This window comes from Dermacentor andersoni, chromosome 11, assembly GCF_023375885.2.
Source record: "Dermacentor andersoni chromosome 11, qqDerAnde1_hic_scaffold, whole genome shotgun sequence".
Lineage (NCBI taxonomy): Eukaryota > Metazoa > Arthropoda > Arachnida > Ixodida > Ixodidae > Dermacentor > Dermacentor andersoni.
The window spans coordinates 55706802-55727406 of NC_092824.1; the positions used below are offsets into that span (position 1 = coordinate 55706802).

A 20605-nucleotide genomic window follows, 5' to 3' on the forward strand; every position below is an offset into this window, starting at 1 on the left:
GGGACCCAAGACCTCCCAGCCTGCATCTGAGGCGGCGGCACTCGCCCCCTGCCCTGCGTGTCGGGGGGTGGGTAGATCACCTAATCCGTTGGACATTAAAGTTTATTCTATCTATCTACGTTGTCATACGTTTCCTGCATATGTCGAAGTGCTCTTCATAAGGGTCTTAACGTAGCTATTGGTATATCTGTACATTGAATTAAACGTTATAATGCACATTTCTTTGTTTTTTTATCTTGGGACATTAACATATTAGGGTTTGTTACGACTACACCCTTCCCCCCCTACACAATGTGTTATAGTCGCTGTGTTCTTGTTGAGTTTTCCGTAGGGCCTAAACCAAATTACTTGATAAAGGAGGCAACGAAAACCGATGTGGTGGTCTTTACTGCAGAGTAATGCTGCAGCGGCACTAAATGAGTCAACAGCCACTTGAATCATGGAAGTCTCCTGTCTTGTTTTCTCCTTGGAAAACAAGTGGCGTGACACTGCGTTTTTCACACTGCAGGTAATGAAAAGAAAGTGTTAAAACGCAATATAGTGCGAGACAATAATATTTGAATGTTGTTACGGTAGGACAGGAAGTAGAAGGAATGTCGAATTTGTTGAAATGGCCGGACTGCATTAGGCTTCACAGCGGATGCCATCATCTCCAACCATGAGGACGCAGCACAATTACAGATTCCGTGCCAATAGTTATGTAAAGGGTGTCAGGTAACAGTAGTATTGTAAGGGGCGCCTCAGTTCTGTCATCACTAGAATTGTCGGCAACAGTAATATTTAGGCGGGTTTCTGTTAGTCCATAGCAAAATCACGGTAGCGCCAGAGTAAATCAGGTAGAAAATAAAATGAACATTAACAACATTATTTCGAAGCAAGGCATAAAAGGATACTTCGCATCAGCAGAAAAAGCAAATGGAACGAAGAAGAAACACCGGATAAAATATTTATCGTCAACAGCGCAGTCGACAATAGTTAACAATAGAAGATCCCATCGCCCAACCAGGACATTGCATCCTTCCAGAGATTTCCTCTAAGTGCACGAATGGTGGCCGCTATTGGGCGCTTGCGGTAAGAAGTAGTAAATTTTCATCCGTGTATATTGCGCTACCCTCAATTCGCCATTGAAATGGCAGGTCACGAAGAGAAGACGATAAGAAAGAAATCGAATCCAGCGATACGAGCATTCACATTACACGCCCTTAGTACTCGTTGCCCGGTAGCTAATATACGTGCTCGTCTCTATCATTTCAGTAAGGCGGTGATCCTTGGCTAGTGAAGGAAGCCCGTTTGAAGTCAGCGCTAAGATGACCGCAACACGGAGAATATAGGACACAAAACCTCGTAGCATGCCCTCTTCTTTCTGCTGTCGTCGTTTCTACTGCAGATTTCAAAAGCGAGCATTTCGCTTGTCCCCTCGGCACAGCACACAACCTATGAAACGCTGTGAGATAAGCCAATGTGCGCCAGCTGCAAAATTAAAATTAATTTATGAAGTGTTACGTGGCGAAACCACTTTCTGATTATGAGGCACGCCGTAGTGGCGGACATTGGAAATTTTGACCACCTGGCGTTCTTTAACGTGCACCTAAATCTAAGTACATGCGTGTTTTCGCATTTCGCCCCCATCGATAAGCGGCCGCCGTTGCCGGGATTTGATCCCACGACCTCGTGCTCAGCAGCCCAACACCACAGTCACTGAGCAACCACGGCGGGTGCGCGTGCTGCAAGCCCTCAGGCGCAGATATTGTCCGGCGTAACGTGGGTGCAGTTACGCTGCGATTGCACAAATCGCACGCTGTTTAGCGCCGCCACGCAAGCAGTGTGACTGGCGGTATTTGGCTTGCTTTGGCTTTGCCAGCACCGGAACGCATGTTCCATCTGGCGCCAGAGCTGCTAGGCCACAGTTCATCGCGCGCTAGCTTGGCTGGCCGGCCTATAGTTCGGCTGCAATGAAGAGATTGCGCTGAGTTAGCGCTTTTGCAAGCAAAGAAATATAAAAACGCTGGGTTCCCGCGTTCGTGAGCGCATGCGCCGAGGCAGCTGCTCATCGCCGCGCCCATGCGAGCCACGTGAAACGCGCCGAACTGCACAAGGGACCATATTTTCGGTGATCCTGGCGTCGTTGGCGTGACCTATCCGATCACCCCGGCCGCTGCCTTGCACGTTGGAAGCGCAGGCCAGTCTCCAGCGCTTGAAGGCACAGCCGTTCGGTCGGCGCGGCTTGCATGTAACGCTCAGTGATGAACACGTAATGCAACAGCGTAGTTCTTGCAGGGCCCAAGCCACGGAATATCAAGTTGGCCTTCTCACGTCGTGCACTGGCGGGGTGTGAAAAATCTTCTCAGATGGCTGGTGCACACGTAATGGCGCACCAGGCTTTCTACCTTCCGTTACTTCACTTTGGCGTTGTGATATCCCAACCACGAAGTGCGACGTTCATTACGCTTGTGTTCGGTTGTCACAGTGAAAATGCTTCGCTGGACCTATACTGATATTTTGTGTGTTGCCAGGCGAAGGAAGACGGCCCCTGGAATTAGATGAGGGAGTTTCTCGCCACAATTGCGACATAGCAAGCCGTTGCATGGTAAGTAGGGCTCTGCCCATGCTAGCTCCTTTTTTTTTGCGAGAGATATTTCGCTCCCATCGAATGTCTTCTGTTTCTCTTGGCCCAACATACTCGCGCGCGATTTGCAGGGCCATGTCCTCAATGACGCATCCGAATCGCTGTGCATAAGTGCAGCAGCCCAGTGCGCGGCTGCCCTGCTCGTGCCACAATCTAGAGACCGACTGTCAGAATTACCGTTAACATAAAATTTTCTTAATTTGTTGTTCCTTTTGTCTGTTAACACATAGATACACTTTCAGACCAGCTGAAGTAATATGTTTGAAGCGAAAAACGCCATTGAAGCTTTTTTTTTATTATTTGGTCCGACTTGTGGGACCTTTGCTTATTTGCGATGTTTATTTTGTTGCAGAAAACTTCACAATGTCCGGAATACCGTTAAATTAGAGAATGCTTTATCATCTCCAAACAACAATTTATTGCCGTGTCATTGATGTTTTCAGCTGCCTAGCACTTTTGATAAAAATCATCCCATCAAAGGTTTCGAAAAACTGAACGCTACTGACTTTCATACACGTGCTGTCGTACTGTGATACAAGTGTTTTTTTAATACGAAATTATATCTTCTAATGAAATGTGGACGCATTGAAGGCAGTCCATGAGATGGCATCATCAAGCGAGGACTTTGTTATCCTATACCATCTGTAAGCGTAGTTCAGTGCATATAGCACATCGAATGCACGCAGGCCACTGCATTGAACTCAGTGGCTTCCGCTGCCGCCATGACCAATGGTATTGCAGCAGACGACGAAATGTTGACATCATCACACAATCTAGCTCTGCGACCGCATTCCCAGTCGTCTTCATTGCAGTGGCGATTTGTGCAGTATTTTGCTGCTGAACGAAAATACATGCCAGTGTGCCAGACATATGGAAAAAAGGGCAAGCTGAAGGATTGTATGCACAATCTGCAAAAATTGTAATGCGAATAGCGGATCACGAAGCATAAATGCTTCGTGATCCGCTATTCCATGTACGCTATTCCACGTACGCTATTCAATCCGCTATCCACCATGTACTTTCATTTATGCTCGAAGCATAAATGAAAGTACATGGTGCGCCTTCGCCCTGTCATCAAGCACGTTCATCCTACTGCGGCACACTATTAAACAGAATTAACCATTTGTGTCGCATCTTGCCACACAACAATAATCATCATATGTCTTATCCGCATTTCCTTCCTTTAACACTGCATGCCTGGTACTTCGAAGTAACGATCAACATGGGCGTTGTCAGCATGACAGCATTCTCGACAGGAAAGTAGGGAGCGCAGCGTTTTCAACAAAACAGCGGGACAGATAACGATTATTGTTTTGGGGCAAATATACACCCCAAAGGGTGTGCACTTGTCTACGCTTTTAAAACAGTCATGCCCTTTAGCGTGCATCTGTCACATAACAATAATCGTTATATGCCTTGCTTGCGTTTTCTTTCTTGAAAACTCGGCGCTCGCTTCTTTCCTGTCCAGAATGCTCTGTCACACTGATAACGCTAGCTGGCTCGCAGCGTTAAAGAAAGGAAACGCGGGCAAGACAAATGACGATTATTGTTGTGGGACAAGATAAGCGCCAAAGGGTGTAATTTTTTTAAGAGTGTAATACTGTCGTTTTCCTCGTCTTTGATTTCAATCCGACCAAACAAAAATCGAAGAAATCAGAACTGTTGCAGAAGAGCATGTGACTTCAGAGCTGACGGGCGCTCCGAGCCAACGGGCTGTTATCTGTTGATGACCGACCAACGGTGCACACTGTACTTTCAGTTATGATTGCGGCATGCGCTCCGTAATTCGTATGTCAGTTTTTGCTGATAACGCTTTTTGTAGAATGTCACTGCAAACGACTGCGACCGCACAAAGCTTTCATCGGAGAGGCGCAAATGCAGTTCGCTTGCGCAGATCAACAGAAAGGAATTGCAAAACCTTGAATAGCTTTGAACAACCTTGAACTTCATTGCATGCGGGCGTAGCTGCTTGACATCATGAGCATTTAACAACCTAACTGGATAACAAGACAATTCATATAGTCAGCATGCGTGGCAGCGGGCAGTAGGCTAAAATCAACTTCAGCTTCGGTTGATATGGATCAAAGCTGTCGCACATTACATTTTTCTCTCTAAACAGGTCGAGCGTTTGTCGAACAAGTGCATCGAAGTATATGGCACGTAGTCCTGGGTAATTCTCCTTCCACAAACAAGCACAATGAAAGTTAATGAAAAAGTTCGTACGTAAATTCTGGCGAATACTCGCAAACAACTGCTGGAGCCACGAAGATTGTTTTCGACAATGGCAGACGCACGACCACTATACTGACACCATGTAGAAAGCATGTGCACCGGGAATCATAGTGGAATGAACAAGCCTGTTTTGTAAATGCATCACGATTTGCGAATGTGCTCGCCGTACTCGTATTGCGCCATTCATAACAACGAAGTGCGATGCTATTGTCCCCGGTAAGTGGTGCATATCAGTATGACGTAGAAATCGAAAAATTAACCGCAAGATTCGGTTATAAATGTTCGCACCAAATGATGCAAAAAACTACGGAAATGCTAGCAATTAAATTTTTTAAATGCCATAATGAAACATGTCCAACGGTATATTGTGCCTCAACAATCAATTACTCAAGGTGACGATCAATTCAAGTATTCAAATTGCTGACGCAATGGTCATTTTTATTCAGAGCATTTTTTTACTCATAATTGCAAACAAATTTTAGCTAGTAGTTCAATACTATGAATCAATGCTATAATCTTTATTAGAAAGGCTGGCACTTCGGCTTTTCTTCCAGAGCTTATGAAATTGGGATTCTGGAATGAGGGAAAGGGAGCGAAAAGGCGAAGATTATGAGCCAGCTCCCTGCGTGGGCCTCACAGTCTGAGCAGCAAACCAGACTTGTCAGCGAAGGCCAGAAGCGATTTGTACACGACACAGTCATCGAGTTGATCCGCTGGTCGGATCCAGGCCTCGTAATTTGGAATCGTCGTCCTCTGTAGGCATTTGTGGCGTGTCTGGCCGGACCTTCCCAGAAGAGGTGCTTGGACGGTGGGGCGGCCTGGTGTGCTGCAGCCGGAGCAGTTATGGTCGAACTGTATCGTTGTAACCTCATCATCGTTGTGGGTCCCTCTTCTTCCTTTGGGAATATAGGACCTCCTGTGGTCAATGCCATCAGTGGTCAAGGAAAGCCTGCGAAGAAGTGCCTATGCGGCTATTAGTAATATCGGTGGCAGCACACAATCTTGAACGGTTACTCGTCCACAAATAGCAGCCTTGCGTTCTTGAACAAGCCTCCACATTGCTCGGCGATGGTCATGCGTCTGTATTTGCTTAGGGTGGGAAGCGGAGGGGGGCTGGGAAACGGATTATATGGCTTTCATGTACCGCCAGCTCGTGTGCCCTCCCATATCGCTCGATGACCACGTGTCCTGCTGTCCGTGGTATTTACATAAGGAAATATTTACAATCCTTCTGTGCAAGCATGTACGTGGCACATTGTTTCTTCATTCAATGAACGAAGCTGTTTATACGCCGTCGGTCTTGCACTTAATGCTGCTTGTAAGTCTGTATATATGTAGGTATTATTTGCAGGATTGGGAGATACATCATTCACGTATTCTATGCCTCGGCAGATAGCCATTAGCTAGGCTTCAATGACGGAGGTCGTTTGGCTAAGGTAGAGCCGTACGCTAATTGATGTGTCAGTTGTGCAGTCCTAATCGCTGGTGGCTTCTACGCAACTCTTCATGGGACAGTGCACATTGCCTTCTTCTATTTTTCGTGCCGTGGCGTTGCATGTCGATGGTTGTGAGACCGAGGAGTCGCCATACATGTGCATGTTTCTTGCCTATACTCCCCGCGCTTTTTATTCGTGCTGCGGTGCGTGTGACTTACGACCGTACAGATGCTTTGGTCCCATTTTCGTCGGTAGAGGTTTAGGATCTGTGATTCGGTCGTCGTGCCACGGTCCTACACTGATCAATCAGGGCTCGTACTGGAGCCAAACGACTGTATCTCTATAGCTCACCCGCGCGAATGGGCTTAGGTATTCATGTAATGGTCCTCATTGCTTCCTGTGAAGAGTTTCTAGAACTTCCCTCTTCTATACGTTGCACTGGGCCACGTACCCAACTCTAGACAGGAGTAAAAACTCCACCAAAAGTTTTGCGATTCCGGTTCCTGCTCCTTCAGATCTATTTGCGATACGCCGGATCAAACGTAGCATGCAGCGTCATGACTTGCTTAAGTCCTTGAACTATGCATCGCCTGAACCTTAGGGCTGATCATCAGGACGTGAATAAAGTTAATCATACCATACCATACCGTGAGCGCGTTCGTCCCGTCGTCTGCTTCACATACCTGTGCTCTGACTTCTGCCGTTCGCTGGCGCCAGCGCGTCGCTGGCGCGTTTCGACGGCCACCGTGTGCCTATAAGCTCCTGCGTAAAGTCATACGGCCGAAAGCGATCATCCCAGAGAGAAGAAAGTTAACCATACCATACCATACCGTGAACGCTGTCGTCCCGTCGTCTGCTTCACATACCTAAGCGATCATCCCAGAGAGAAGAAAGTTAATCATACCATACCATACCGTGAGCGCTGTCGTCCCGTCGTCTGCTTCACATACCTGTGCTCTGACTTCTGCCGTTCGCGGCGCTGTTCGCCAGTGCGTCGCTGGCGTGTTTCGACGGCCGCCCGGTGCCTATAAGCTCCCGCTTAAAGTCATACGGCCAAAAGCGATGACCCTCGAGTACATTTCCTATTCGCCAAGCTTTAATACATGCTGTACCATGAGACAGAGGCACTGTAGCAATGCCGACGACAAGACACCGCAGATCAGAGCGGACAGCTGCCGATGGAGCCAGCCCTTCATAATATTCGCACTCGTGCTACATTACACGATCTCCGATCGTGGCCTGCAATCTTTTCATAACTTTATCTTTATGTCTCAGAAAGTGCTGTACACGTGCAAACATTCATCAAATAATATTTTTGTAAAATATCCGCAGCGTATATCTTTATATGCACAGGTTTTTCTTTCCATTGAAGAATGCTAGTGTCGTCTTTTTATTTTTTATTTGGAAAGTATTCTTCGCTATCCACTACCTAGCTTGATCGCGCAACAAGGTGCGACATCGTCATTATCTTATCGCTATACTATTATAATAAGCCTGGGCGTATAAAAACCGTCAACTGCAAAGGGGCCGCCAAGCTGCTACCTCCAATATTTGTGATGCTCAAATTTTGCGAAAATCATATGCGAGAGCTAGCATTTACACGAGGAGGTACGACTGGAAAAGGTGCCTATATTAAAGCCAAGAAGAGGGATCCGCAGCACTTTGAAAAGGCACGTGGAGTTTCCAGATACCAGAAAGCTTGCGTACCCTGATTCATTGGATTACGATACGCTCTAAGCTATGAAGTTTCAGTATAATCAGATAGGGGGGATGTTCCTACTAGGCGGCGGCAGCTGCGCCTTAATTCCGACTCTAACAATAACTACTTTTCATTTTTGACAGTTAATTTAGACATACTTCCCCGATTTCCACATCGCTGCGCATCACACCGCAGCGGATCTAGCCGTACAAAATTCAAATATGTTTATTAAGTTCGCTTTCTGTGGTAACTACCAAAGAAAAAATCATGGTACTCTTGAGGGCTGTATATATAGGTGCCCGGAAAAACGACTAAGCGTTGCTCACGCTTGCAAGACTTACAGAATACCTGAATCATCCGCCGGCATTGGTGAAAATAAACACGCCGGGGATGGCATAAGCTGTCGTGAACATGCGAGCCGGATTTTGTACCGGTTTTCAACGCGCGGGGGTCCCTAACGGAGCGTTAAGTCACCCTTTTCTCGAAGACGCCTGCGACTTGTCGAGCAGGGAACCATCAGATTCGGCGTCAGCGGTGGAAACCTTTACAGCCAGTTCTACCGGGAAAAATAGCGAATTAATACTGTTACGTGTAGCTGATGTACAAGTCTATTTACAATATATTTACGCGTAGACCAACGGTGGCAAAGATGGCGACGCTATATCAAGCGAGGCCACGTCGTCTTCTTTTTCCTCAGTGCAGCCACACTGTGGCGGCTGTTCCGTAGCATCACCCCCGGCAGTAGAAGCACCGTCACGGTGCTTAATCTACACATCCGCGGTGAAAGGTGTGTGGTATGGCTTTAGTCTCGCCACGTGAAACATGTCACTCGCAGCCGACGATGTCGCTGAGAGGTTGGCGGGGATGACTTCATACGTGACATCTGTCACTTGTCGCACCACACGGTAAGGGCCAGTTTAGCGCGACAGCAGCTTTTCGGAAAGGCCCACACGTCGAATGGGTGGCCGGAGAAGCACCAGAGAACCCGGAGAAAAGTGCACGTCGCGGTGGTGGCAATCATAGAGGCGTCTCTGATGCTCCTGTGAGGCCTCAAGATGGGAGCGGGCGAGCTGGCGCGCGTGGTCGGCGTGTTGTGATCGCGTCGCGGGCGTATTCAGTGGCTGAACGTGTGGCCGAGGGCAGCAAAGTGTCCAAAGGCAACGCGGGTTCTCGGCCATATAGGAGATAGAATGGTGAATAGCCGGCGGTGTCGTGACGCGATGAATTGTACGCGAACGTCACATATGGTAAGTGAAGATCCCAGTCGTGGTGGTCGGTCGCAACGTACTTCGAAAGCATGTCGGTGATGGTCCGGTTGAGGCGCTCAGTGAGGCCGTTGGTCTGTGGGTGGTAGGACGTGCTGAACTTGTGCTTTATCGAGCAGGGGCGGAGGATGTCCTCAACGACTGCCGAGAGAAAGCTGCGGCCATGGTCAGTGAGTAATTGGCGCGGAGCGCCGTGCACAAAAATGATGTCACAGAGCAGAAAGTTAGCGACGTCAGTAGCACAACTTGTGTGGGAGGGCTCTGGTGATTGCGTACTGCGTAGCATAATCAGTAGCGACGGCGACCCATTTATTTTCGGAGCCCGAGAGAGGAAACGGTGCAAGCAGGTCTAGACCAACACGGAAAAGGGGTTCCGGTGGGATGTCGATCGGCTGGAGACATCCAGCTGGAGGCGTGGAGGGCTTCTTCCGGCGCTGACAGGGCTCACACTCGGCAACGTAGCGCCGCACGGAGCGCGCGAGACCCGACCATAAGAATCGACGTCGTACACGGTCGTATGTGCGCGAGACGCCCAAGTGTCCAGCCAAGGGAGCGTCGTGAAGTTGTTTGAAGACAGTCGAACGCAGGTGCGATGGAATTACGAGCAGAAGGTCAAGGCCATGTGGATCGAGATTGTGGCGGTATAAGGTCCCCTCCTGAATGAGAAACATACGGAGAGGCGTCGCCGGGCGTTGATTCCAGATGGTCGATGAGGGCTCGTAATGAAGGATCGCGGCGTTGCTCGTTGCCGATTTCAAGCAACTCGGACACAGAGAAAACGCAAACGCTGGCGTCCGCATCAGCCGGTTTATCGACGGGGTAGCGGGACAAACAATCGGCATCCTGGTGCCAGCGTCCCGTCTTATATACCACGGAGAAGGTATATTCTTGCAGGCGTAACGCCCAGCGAGCGAGTCGTCCCGTGGGGTCCTTAAGCGAGGATAGCCAGCAGAGCGAGTGGTATCAGTGATGACACAGAAAACGCGTCCGTACAAGTATGGACGAAACTTCGCAACAGCCCACACAAGAGCGAGGCACTCGCGCTCTGTGATTGAATAATTGCGCTCGGCGGGTGACAGAATTCGGCTGGCATAGGCTATAACGCGATCGTGTCCACGAGGCGTTGTGCTAACACTGCTCCTATGCCGTGACCACTGGCATCAGTTCGAACTTCCGTTGAGGCAGAAGGGTCCAAGAGAGCCAGAATTGGAGGCGTGGTAAGGAGAGTAGTGAGCTGCGAAAAAGACGCGGCATGGTCAGGTCCCCAAGAAAATGGGGCGTCTTTCTTCAAGAGGTCGGTAAGGGGACTGCGATGGTCGCAAAATACTTCACAACGACGGCCGCTTTTTCTAACGACTGCTGAAATAACCTGGTGTACCAAACAGGAAATCTACAGAAGTGAGCGAGTGGAGTCAACAATGGGTCTCATAGTAACACCTGGCTTGTGTATCTTTGGTAGGCGATAAAGGGCGGGAGCTGATTCGTTGTGGCAAAGCCATCAGTAAGAAAGTATTTGGGCTGAGGCGGGACCTAACGGAAGGCGTCAGCTCAAAGCTGCAGTTTTCCTGTGGTATCAAGCGTCAAGCCAGTACAGGTGGTGGAGTCACTAACCAGTTTCAGCGTCGTCTTGGTGCAGGTCCGTAATCAAGCAAAACAATTGCGCTTTCTTTATTAACCGGAAGAATGACGATGTCTGGATTGCTTCGAAGCTAGACGATTGCCTCAGGTTCCTCTAGCGACTGCGTGGAGTTCGAAGAATCGTTTCGAAGCCTAGAAAGTACATTAATAACACGCGTGCTAGTTGAAAAAACGTTCAAGAAAAGTCGTCGGCTTTCGCTTGTGCGTAGGTGGTTTGAAACTTTTGGTGCTTGCACCGAAAAAGCAAAATCCAATATATGGCAAGCATGGCGGTCATGCGTCAAGATTGCGGGGAGTCCCTCATGGTAGACGAGGGCAACGATGAGAATGGCTAGTAAATTGAGTCAACAAGAAGACATTGTGATCTCCATGCTATGCTAAAGAAAATGGAGGATATCCAGGACCAGCTTGCGAAGCGGATCCAAGAGCTGAAATGTGAGCTCACTATGTAGTGTGATGCACGGAAGACGGCAGAAGAAAGACTCCACGCAGCCGACGAAAAAGGGAACAGGGCCTTCATCACGAACAAAAATGGAGGTGATGGTGGTACACCGGTTGTGCTGATAAAGTGCGTGGAATGCGAGGAACATGCGCCGTGGGCAACTGAAAGGAGGGTTACCTATTTTGAAGGTACCACAAAAGGAAAGCGGCAACGCAAGGGTCAATTCCCGATGTCAAATCCGAATCACGCGGAAACGGTTCGCACAGGGAAACAAGAAGAGGCCACGTCAATAGGAAAGATTGAATAGGTAATTATCGCCGGTGGCTCAATTCTGTCTACGTGATCAGAGGTAGTTGTGGAGTGCGTAAAATGCGAGAAAGGACTGGCAGTAGGGGCCTTTCTAGGGCATACATTGGGTTAGGTGATAAAGCTAGCTGGAGAAAATGTTGCGGGAATGCACAGGGACAAATCCTTGTAGTAGTAGCGGGAGGCCTCAATGACGTGCGAAACTGGAAAGCGGCGAGGCTAGAACAGCGTTTGGCGAAAGGTGTAGACGACCTGAGCGTGATGTACCCTCTGTCGCCGACTGTGGTGGGCAAAGTGCCGCAGTTCCGTGTACTTGACACTAACGTCCCAAGAGCAGTTGGGCCACTAATCAGGAAATTTTGAAAGTGAGGTAAGTGAAAGGTTTCGAAGTTGCAATAGTGAACAGGGAAGTGAAAAGGTATGACGGCTTTCAAAGAGACGGGATGCACTTCACTCACCGGCTTTGACGAGAAGTGGGCAGGCGACTGGCAGGTCGTGCATTTGCTTTCTTCTTATATCTCTTCTTTTTTTGGAGGGGGGGGGGGCACACGGGTGCCCAGAACGCTAGTGTAAGTACTAAAAAAGAAGGTGCTCTAAGGGCACTTAAGGCTAGCATCACCGGCAACAACAAAAGATCGAGAGAAAAAGAAGGAAAAGAGCTCGACTTGCAACAGGATACTGAGCCATGTAAGGCGGCTCAACAAAAGTGGTTAGGGATTGAGGAGCAGTTAAATAGAGACTAAATACGTGTGTATGTGATTACGGAAGTGCACGTTAGAGACCTGCAAGAGCAACCAATGAATGATAATCATGGTTGGCCACGTTGTACAATGTCAAATTGGGAAAGAAAAAGAGTGGGAGTCCGAATGTTCATACATCCTGGAGCCAGATGAGAAAGACGAAACTCAAAGTGTCAAGATCATCTTTGGTTATCAGGCGCAGTAAGCCGAAATAGCTTGTCTAGCCATGACTTACTTATCGACGCGTGAAAATTGCCAAGAATAGAATCAGCAGTTAGTGCAATGCCTGGTCCGCCTTCTCTCCCTACTGCCACTTGCTCCAAGTCCAGGCGATTACAGTCCTCCAGTGCCGCCACTAGTACGCATCATGGTGTCCCTCCATTTCTGCGGCGCGGTGACATTTCAATTGGTTACTCGTGACTTGTTCAACATCTCCCAGCCTACAGCGTCCCGCATCGTTGAACGTGTCATAAGCTGTGATCGCTGCTACCCTGTTCACAACACTCGTGAAGTTTCCCGATGTCGCACAATCATCTCGAGTGGTGGAAGAATTTTAACTCATAGTGAAGTTTTCTGCCGTGATAGGGTTCATGGATAGCACGCACATCTGGATCAGGAACCCTGCAGGCAATGACGCGGAAGTCTTTCGCCGAAGGAAATTATGTTTTTCTTTTAGTGTGCAGGTATGTGCAAAGTTCATGTTTGAATTATAGCGAGTCATGAGACTTTTAAAATACAGGCGCAAGCTAAGTTCGGGTTTTCTTGCGGCTTCTAAAGAAACTCTGAGCATTATTTAAGCTATATTATTATTCTAACCTCAAAACATAATATAGTTCATGGCTTTCAGTACTAACGGCATTTCCCCGAACAGACTTGTTTGGAGCTACTGTAATGGAATCAGGGGTGAAATATTAAAATTTCAGCAGCTTCTTGAAGTTCGATTTACGAATGTATTGCGCTACATTACTACACACAAAGATGTTGAGTGATTAAAGTATAATAAACTTATGGCTCGTTGGCCAGCATGTCATTTTATCATGACAAATCTGTTCAGCCCACCGGAATTGCTGCTCCAGTGCAGTAATGTGGCCGCATACCATAAAACTATTCCAATATGTTTTTATTCCAATCTCCTGACGTCAAATTTGCGTAGCTACCGACGCAAGCATCGGGCGGTCACCCCCAGGGTTGTCTGAACAGACCAATCAAATGTTCCCCTCGCTCATAGGAGGTCACTTTTGTTTGTTTGAAAATCGAATAACATTATCTGCACTGAGTGGCTTGTCTTATCTAATTGGCTCACAAGGTGCGAGGAGCACGCTCAAGTGGAGAAGGAGAAGGAACCGAGTGAAGATGGTGGTTCCGGCGTCTGCGATTGGTCCGCTTTCTCTTAGCTTTCGTGGCTCCTCGACGATCGCGGCGGCATGCAACGGAAGCTTATGAATGATGCCAAAACGGATCCTCAGCAAAGAAGAGTTGGCAGAACGAGTTCGTAACCGTGCCAAAAGTTCCCGAAAACGTTACACCGCCACGCAAAAAGGTATATTACACGCAAACAAACCCATGCTCTCAGCAGGGGCAAGTAGCCATTGCCGCAGCGATCGGCGGCAGCCATCTTTTATTCTTTTCGGAACGGGGCAGCCTGCGGCTATTCAGAAGAAAATTTAGTTTTGTTCGTCATATTAATGCATCTTGAACGCGTACGCGTCACTTTGACGCGGTAAGTTTTTGCGGTTTTGTGACGTCGCGTGAGAGGCAGGTGAAGTCGGTGCAGCCAGAAAACTTTTGAGCAATAGCCGAGGGCTAATGGCAAGAAGGCGTCGAATCAGAAATAACTATTTTTGTTTTGTTCGGTCAAATTAGGCATACTCAGCGTGTACACATCATATCAGATGTGGAGCTATAGCGGTTTTCGTGACGTCGCGTAACAGACAGGTGAAGTGGGGGTGGTCCAAAAAAGTATTTGACCAGTCGCGGTGGGATGATTGCAGAAACGGAATAGAAAAATTAGGAATAGTTTTACGTTATAGTCCCTATGGTGCACTCTCACATCACAACAATGGTATTATGCAACGTGCCTAATGCATGCCATCATGAAGGCATTTAAATATAGCTACATATTCTGCTATTGCAGGCAATCACAGGAGCTCGCGTCCTGTAACGTAAAGCTATGCCAACCTATTTTTATTCCAATGCGCCCATTAGCCCTCGCTGATGGGTAAGAATGGTCCGTGTCCAGCCCATATGGGCGGATGCCACACACATATGGGCAGAGTGCGGTTCATTTTGACCTATCACGTTGGGCAGATGGCAGATTTGGAATAAAAAGAAATTGCAATAGTTTGGCGTTATATCAGCCGTTGTTTGCAGTTTATTTACCTTTCGCCGTTTGGCCAGGCTCCAACCACAACAGCTGAATATTTGACACCAGCCGTGTCACAGTTCACTATGACGACGGGGGTATGTAATGTGTGCTTCTGGGAGACATAAAATGCGCTTGCAGGCATTATGTAATGACTCCATTAAGGGAACATTAAAGTTCGACGGAGCGAAGGCAAGCGTCTAGCTGAATGGTAGCAGGGCAAAATAACGATTAAGAACAACAATGCAATCCTACATCTTAACATGTATTCCTCCAAAGGTGCTTACTAGTGCATTCGATTATATCCCGAATTCAAAGGCGGCTGTAAATGCGCCTTGGAAGCCGCTGTTGAACATCACAACAGATGATATACAGCAGGCCTGGGATGCAGCCCCCATTTTGCGGCATGTTGAACGAGCTCATGGCTGCCAGCGGACCAAGAATTGGGCTTAGTGAAGCAAATTGATTTAAAGGAACATCCCAAGACTTCCCATCAACTGCAAAAATATAGAGCGACAATCAAAAAGAATTTTGACCGCGGACACTGCAAAAAGATGCCAGAGATTGAACCAGATTCATGGATTCTGGTCTGAGAGGGACTTGACGCGAAAACGCTGTTTACAGGACCTTACTACGTCATCAAGGCAGCTAGAAAACAAGGACTGCTGAAGACAATATACTACCAAGGACCCAGTGAAAAAGTTGAAAAGGCTTGAATTGGGAACGTGCTTCCGTATTATCCTCGTGGGGACCGGGACAGCTGATTGGGAATGTGTGGCGATCCACATAGCCAGCGGGATAACGAAGAAGACAAGAAGACGAGGAGGTTAGCTGGAGAAATGTAGCAATAAATGGGTTCTAAAGGTACTACCCTAGTGAAATCTTTACATGTGAAAGAACCGGATCGTTGCTGGGGACACAAGGATTGTCATTGCGACTGCTGAGTGGGACATAATCTTCCTAGTATTCTCGCCCTGGCCACTGTACTCGGTTGGCAGCCCTGGGTTGCAGCAAGCTCGCTTGCCGATGACAATACTTACGTTGTTTTCATGGCTCGCAAGGTGTATCGGGTTACAAAAAAGCGCCTCGACGAGCAGCCACGTTGTAGCGACGGTGAAGAATACACTAGCAAGGACTGTGCGTCACGAATCCGTGCGTCCCAAACGATTTACACCCGGCAGAAAGATAACTCCGTGCGTATGCGTCGATCGTCCAATAAGTGATTGACGGCAACAATCGTCGGATATTCATGCACGATGAGGATAGCAATAGGGGCTTGTTGGTATGGCATATCTTATTTTGTTATAGCGCAAGCTTGACAAGGACAACATGTGTTCAGATGTCCCTGCTGTTGTCCTTGTCAAGCTTGCGCTATAACAAAACAAGATATCCATGCACGGCTCGTTGAAGATTCTAGCGTAGTTGTTGGTTCTTGCATGTCATTAAGCATGCACAATTGTATTCGTATTGCGCATGCAATTTGATTACGAAAGGTTCGACTGCAGCATAGAAAAGTTAATAATCGGTGAGAAAGATTGAGAATGTTCTGATACACGCAAGCGCGTCATGCTCTGCGCGGTAACATAACATTTCTTAACCAGTGAAATGTGTTCAGAGGAAAAATATATACAAATAAGCGTGTAAACATATATGAAAACACAATTGTGGAACATTTATTATTATGGCACAGAGAGCTTTGTCATATCAGGCTTAAAAGCATGTACGGCTGCAACTAGGGAGCCGCGAGAGTACAAAACCGACTTCCGAGAGGATAAAAAAAACACTGTCGCTTAAACATCAAAGGTTCCTCCACAAGAGAACATGACTAACTAAAAATTTTCCTAGTGGGAGACCATATCATATAATGAAGATCCAAATGATTTGAATCTAATACAGTGCGACTACCGTCATCAGCTTAGTTTATGGTATAGAATAAACATCTGCGGTATATATACACACGCCAAAGAAAGAACGAAAATTCGAGCAAATAATTAAACATCAAACATCGCACTCTCGCCGCTAGAAAATAGTTGAGGAACTTGCTGAGACCAATATTGCGCTACAGGCATCGTCTAACTGTCGTCAGCGCAACCGCGGTTGCCATTCCAGATTCCCTTCTCAGTCCAGCTCCCGTTCTGACCCTCTTCACGAGGCATACTGCTGGTGTCACAACAAATTCGGTGCCACAGCGCGTCAGTGTGCTTCCTCATGTAGTTGGCAGGGAAACATACCACTTAGTATTTGATGGCGGCCGGTGACTTTCCGTTCGAGAAGCCGCCTCTTCTACACCGCTGACAGGATTGCCGGGCAACGATTTCTGGTGGACACAGGCCCAGAGATAAGCGTCGTTCATGCCGCGCGACCAGACCGGCTGCGTCTCAAAAAACCGCGGCCGTTCAAAGAGCGAAATGCTCTTCAATCGGCACATGTGGCCAGCGCTCCCTTGCCATCGAAGTGGGTCTCCGACGCACCTTGCGGTATATGTTCATCGTTGAACGGAAGTGTGGGCATATTGGGCGCGGATTTTCTTACCTACTCCGCTTTTAGTGTTGACACTCCACACTCGTTGCCCCGTGGACATGTCGCGTACGATGTCTGTACAAGACATCCTCACGCCTGTGAGAACCACCACCAAAACGATACCGCCGATACTATCTGCGTTTGCCTCAATTCTGTCAGACTTCCCAACCGTCACGAAACCCTCCAATCTTCATCTGCGAGTACCTCATAACGCCCTGCATCATGGTGTCGCCACAAGGCCCCCAGTGTTTTTCCGACTCGGACGCCTCGCTAGTGACATCCTCGCCATTGCCAGGAGGGAGTTTGACCACATCTGAAGTTGTGTATCATCTGTCTTTGTTCGAGCAGTAGCTCTTCAGCTCTCCACATGGTACCAAAGCGTGACTGCAGCGTCGAAGCATAAACAGAAATAGCGCTAACGTGGCCGCGGACGTTAAATTGATATTGACGGTGCAAAACGCGGTGCGCTACGAATAAATTGCATGTTGCTATAAATGCGAAAGAGAGGTGCCTCGAATATGCACAGCCAGCACCGCGGTGCCGAAGCACAAACAGAAAGCGCGCGAACGCGGCGATTCTCTTCTCCCCCTCCAGGAGCCTTCCTCCTCCGGCGCTCGCTTCCCTTGCGGCGACAAACACAATTTCGCAGATTCGTCAGATGGGGCATCTACGAGTGTGCGTTAAAAAACTCAGCAGAGACACGCAAGACTGCTTACGGGTGGGAATGCAAACAATAGACCCTTCGGTGAAATGTATCTTTTTCGCGCTCGTTTGCCGGTCAGTAACTCCTCTTCGCGTAATCAGGCATATAGTGTTATCGCGTTATTAACCGGCTGTGCGAACTAACACTTTTTCCTTGTAAAGAAACAACCCTCAAATAATGCGGTGTTTGGCAGTTGGAAAACGCTACAGCACAGATAGTTCACGTCCTATCCATATATTTCTAGCTTTGCGGCACGCACTCCCTGATTTTTTAGCTTTTGCAAGTAGTGTCAGTCAAAGCGCATAAGTAGAGGCATCTGGATTTCCTTACTGGGGATGTATTCTCAGACTATCACTATGGGCGATATTATTGCATTTGTGTAAGACAGAGTTCAGCCAGCCAATAAGCTCGCACTGAAAGTTATACGGCCGAAAGCGATCGTCCGAGAGTACATTTGTTGGGGAACTTTTATATATGCTTTAACGTGAGGCAAACGTGGTATTCAGCTATACTCCGTTACATGCATTGCGGTCAACGCTCTGGAAGCTACGCAAGAAGTTTGGCCAAGAAAAGTTCATTCCTCGGGGAGACGCCTCGTCGCTGTGGTCGCGTGATGCATGAGCTCCGACTTTTTTCGTGTGCTGTGTGCAAATTTTTGCCTCTACTCTTGTGATTCATGGAGCGCTTGCGTTGTAATTGGCCCGTTCTCGAACGACACCTCTTGAGTGGCAATCGGACCTGTCATGTTAAGTTCATCGCCAATTATTGGAAACTTCCGAACCCCCGCGCCGCTGCCGTGCAACCCAGGCAGTGTGCGTCGGCGGTAGAAGCTGTAGCACCTATGAGCAAGGATGGCGTCTTCATCAGCGTCGACATGACTCCGGAGGAGATCCTCAATTGGCGCGACAAATTTGTTTACTCCGACAACAAGAAGCCTTCGCCCATTTCGCCCAGCACCCTCAAGACTCGACCGCAAGTAAGTAACAGTAAGTACCAGTAAGTAGACGGTGGGATCCAACTCCTGTGACGCAACACACACAGCAGCGCGACGTTCAAACCACACGCATGCTTCTCTCACAGATAATTGTCAATGGAGCCGGGAGCCTCGTAACGACCAGTGCAAAATTGTTTCATTCAAGACTGATCCTACATAAAAGAAATTGGCAGTGGCTTATCTTGGATATGCCTGGATATACGTAGCGAAAGCTAAAGCATATCATGGTTAACCTTGGTTAATCATGATTGCAAGTGCAGCTTAGTCTGCTTGTCAAGCTTGTCATGGCGTTTAGCCAGTCATTCGGCGCACTGTTCGTATGTTTCCTGGGCGATTCGTTTCCTCTTCATCTCGTTCCGAGGTGGATTCCAGGCCTCCTCCTGCTCATCTGATTTGTCGCAGTCCATACTGCCGCCTCAACTGTGATTGCGGCACATGAGAGCTCTCCTTCTCAATCCTCCGACTTTTTATCAGGCAGGTGACGCAGCTGGCGAACGAGCGGAGGCGAGCGTAACGACGAGGAACGCGTTGTGGGGTTGTGTGCCTCCTCTGAGCACGGCCACGGCGAAATCGCAAGTTCGCGGCCAGTAAAGCTTTCGCTTTAAAAACAGTTGAACACAATTGAGGCATAAAATGTCGAACTGTATCCGACTACGAACGAAGCCGCAGAAAGGAGTCTCTCGAGCCTCTACAGCGTTGACCGCCATGCGTGGAACAGGAAATACGCTACTATTGTCAGTGGAGCCAACAGCCTACCGACAAGCTCACTCTTGCTATATTACACAAACTCCATTGATGTCCACCGATCTTTTAATAACTTTCTCTTTATTTCTCAAAGTGTGCTGGGCAAATACAATCAGTGATCAAATAGTATTTACGTAAAATGTCCGCAGCCTATGCCTTTATATGGACATTTTCTTTTTTCCTATACAAAAATGCTTGTCCTCTTTTTTTCTTTACGAAGTGTATTTCGGCATCCTCTATGTAGCTTGATCGCGCACTATAGTGCGACATCGTAATGATATTTCCGTAAAGCGCATTATATTAAACCGGGGCGAATAAGAAAGCGGCAAGCGCAAAGGCGCTGCCAAGTTGCTACCTCCAATTCTGATCAAGCTAAATATATCCAAAATGTTATGCGAACGCTAGCATTTACACGAGCACTTTCGGATAGACAATGTGCTTATACCCACGCCAAGGGATGGGTTCTGCAGCGCTTTGAGAAGGCAAGTTGTGTTTCCAAAGACCAGTAAGCTTGGAAACCCCTGATCTAGCGCATTACAATAATGCTCGAACCAATGAAGTTAACTTTCCGGTGTCCCGGGTCCAGTGTCGAAAGTCGTTTCAGGAAACATCAGTCCGAATCTCAGACACCCCACCACGCAGGCCCTCCATGTAGCGCAAAGAAGTCAGCTGACCTCATTGAATTTAAAGCAAAATGTGTCAGAAAAACTGTAAAGTAGATTTGCGCACAACCACCAGACATGATATCGTGAGATTGTGTTTGAATATTCGAGAACACATGATTTTGTTACGCGGAAACTCAAACACAAACCCCTTTTAACGGGATAGCGTTTTCCAGCTGCCCTTTGAGGTATGTGGTTATACTCGTGGATAGCTGTCTGTGGCTATGCGCGGAAAG

At 47.9% G+C, this 20605-nt stretch overlaps 1 pseudogene; it reads left to right on the plus strand.

The window, feature by feature from the left end:
• LOC140213988 (uncharacterized) overlaps positions 1–20605 on the plus strand; it is a 63878-nt pseudogene that overhangs the window by 36802 nt on the left and 6471 nt on the right.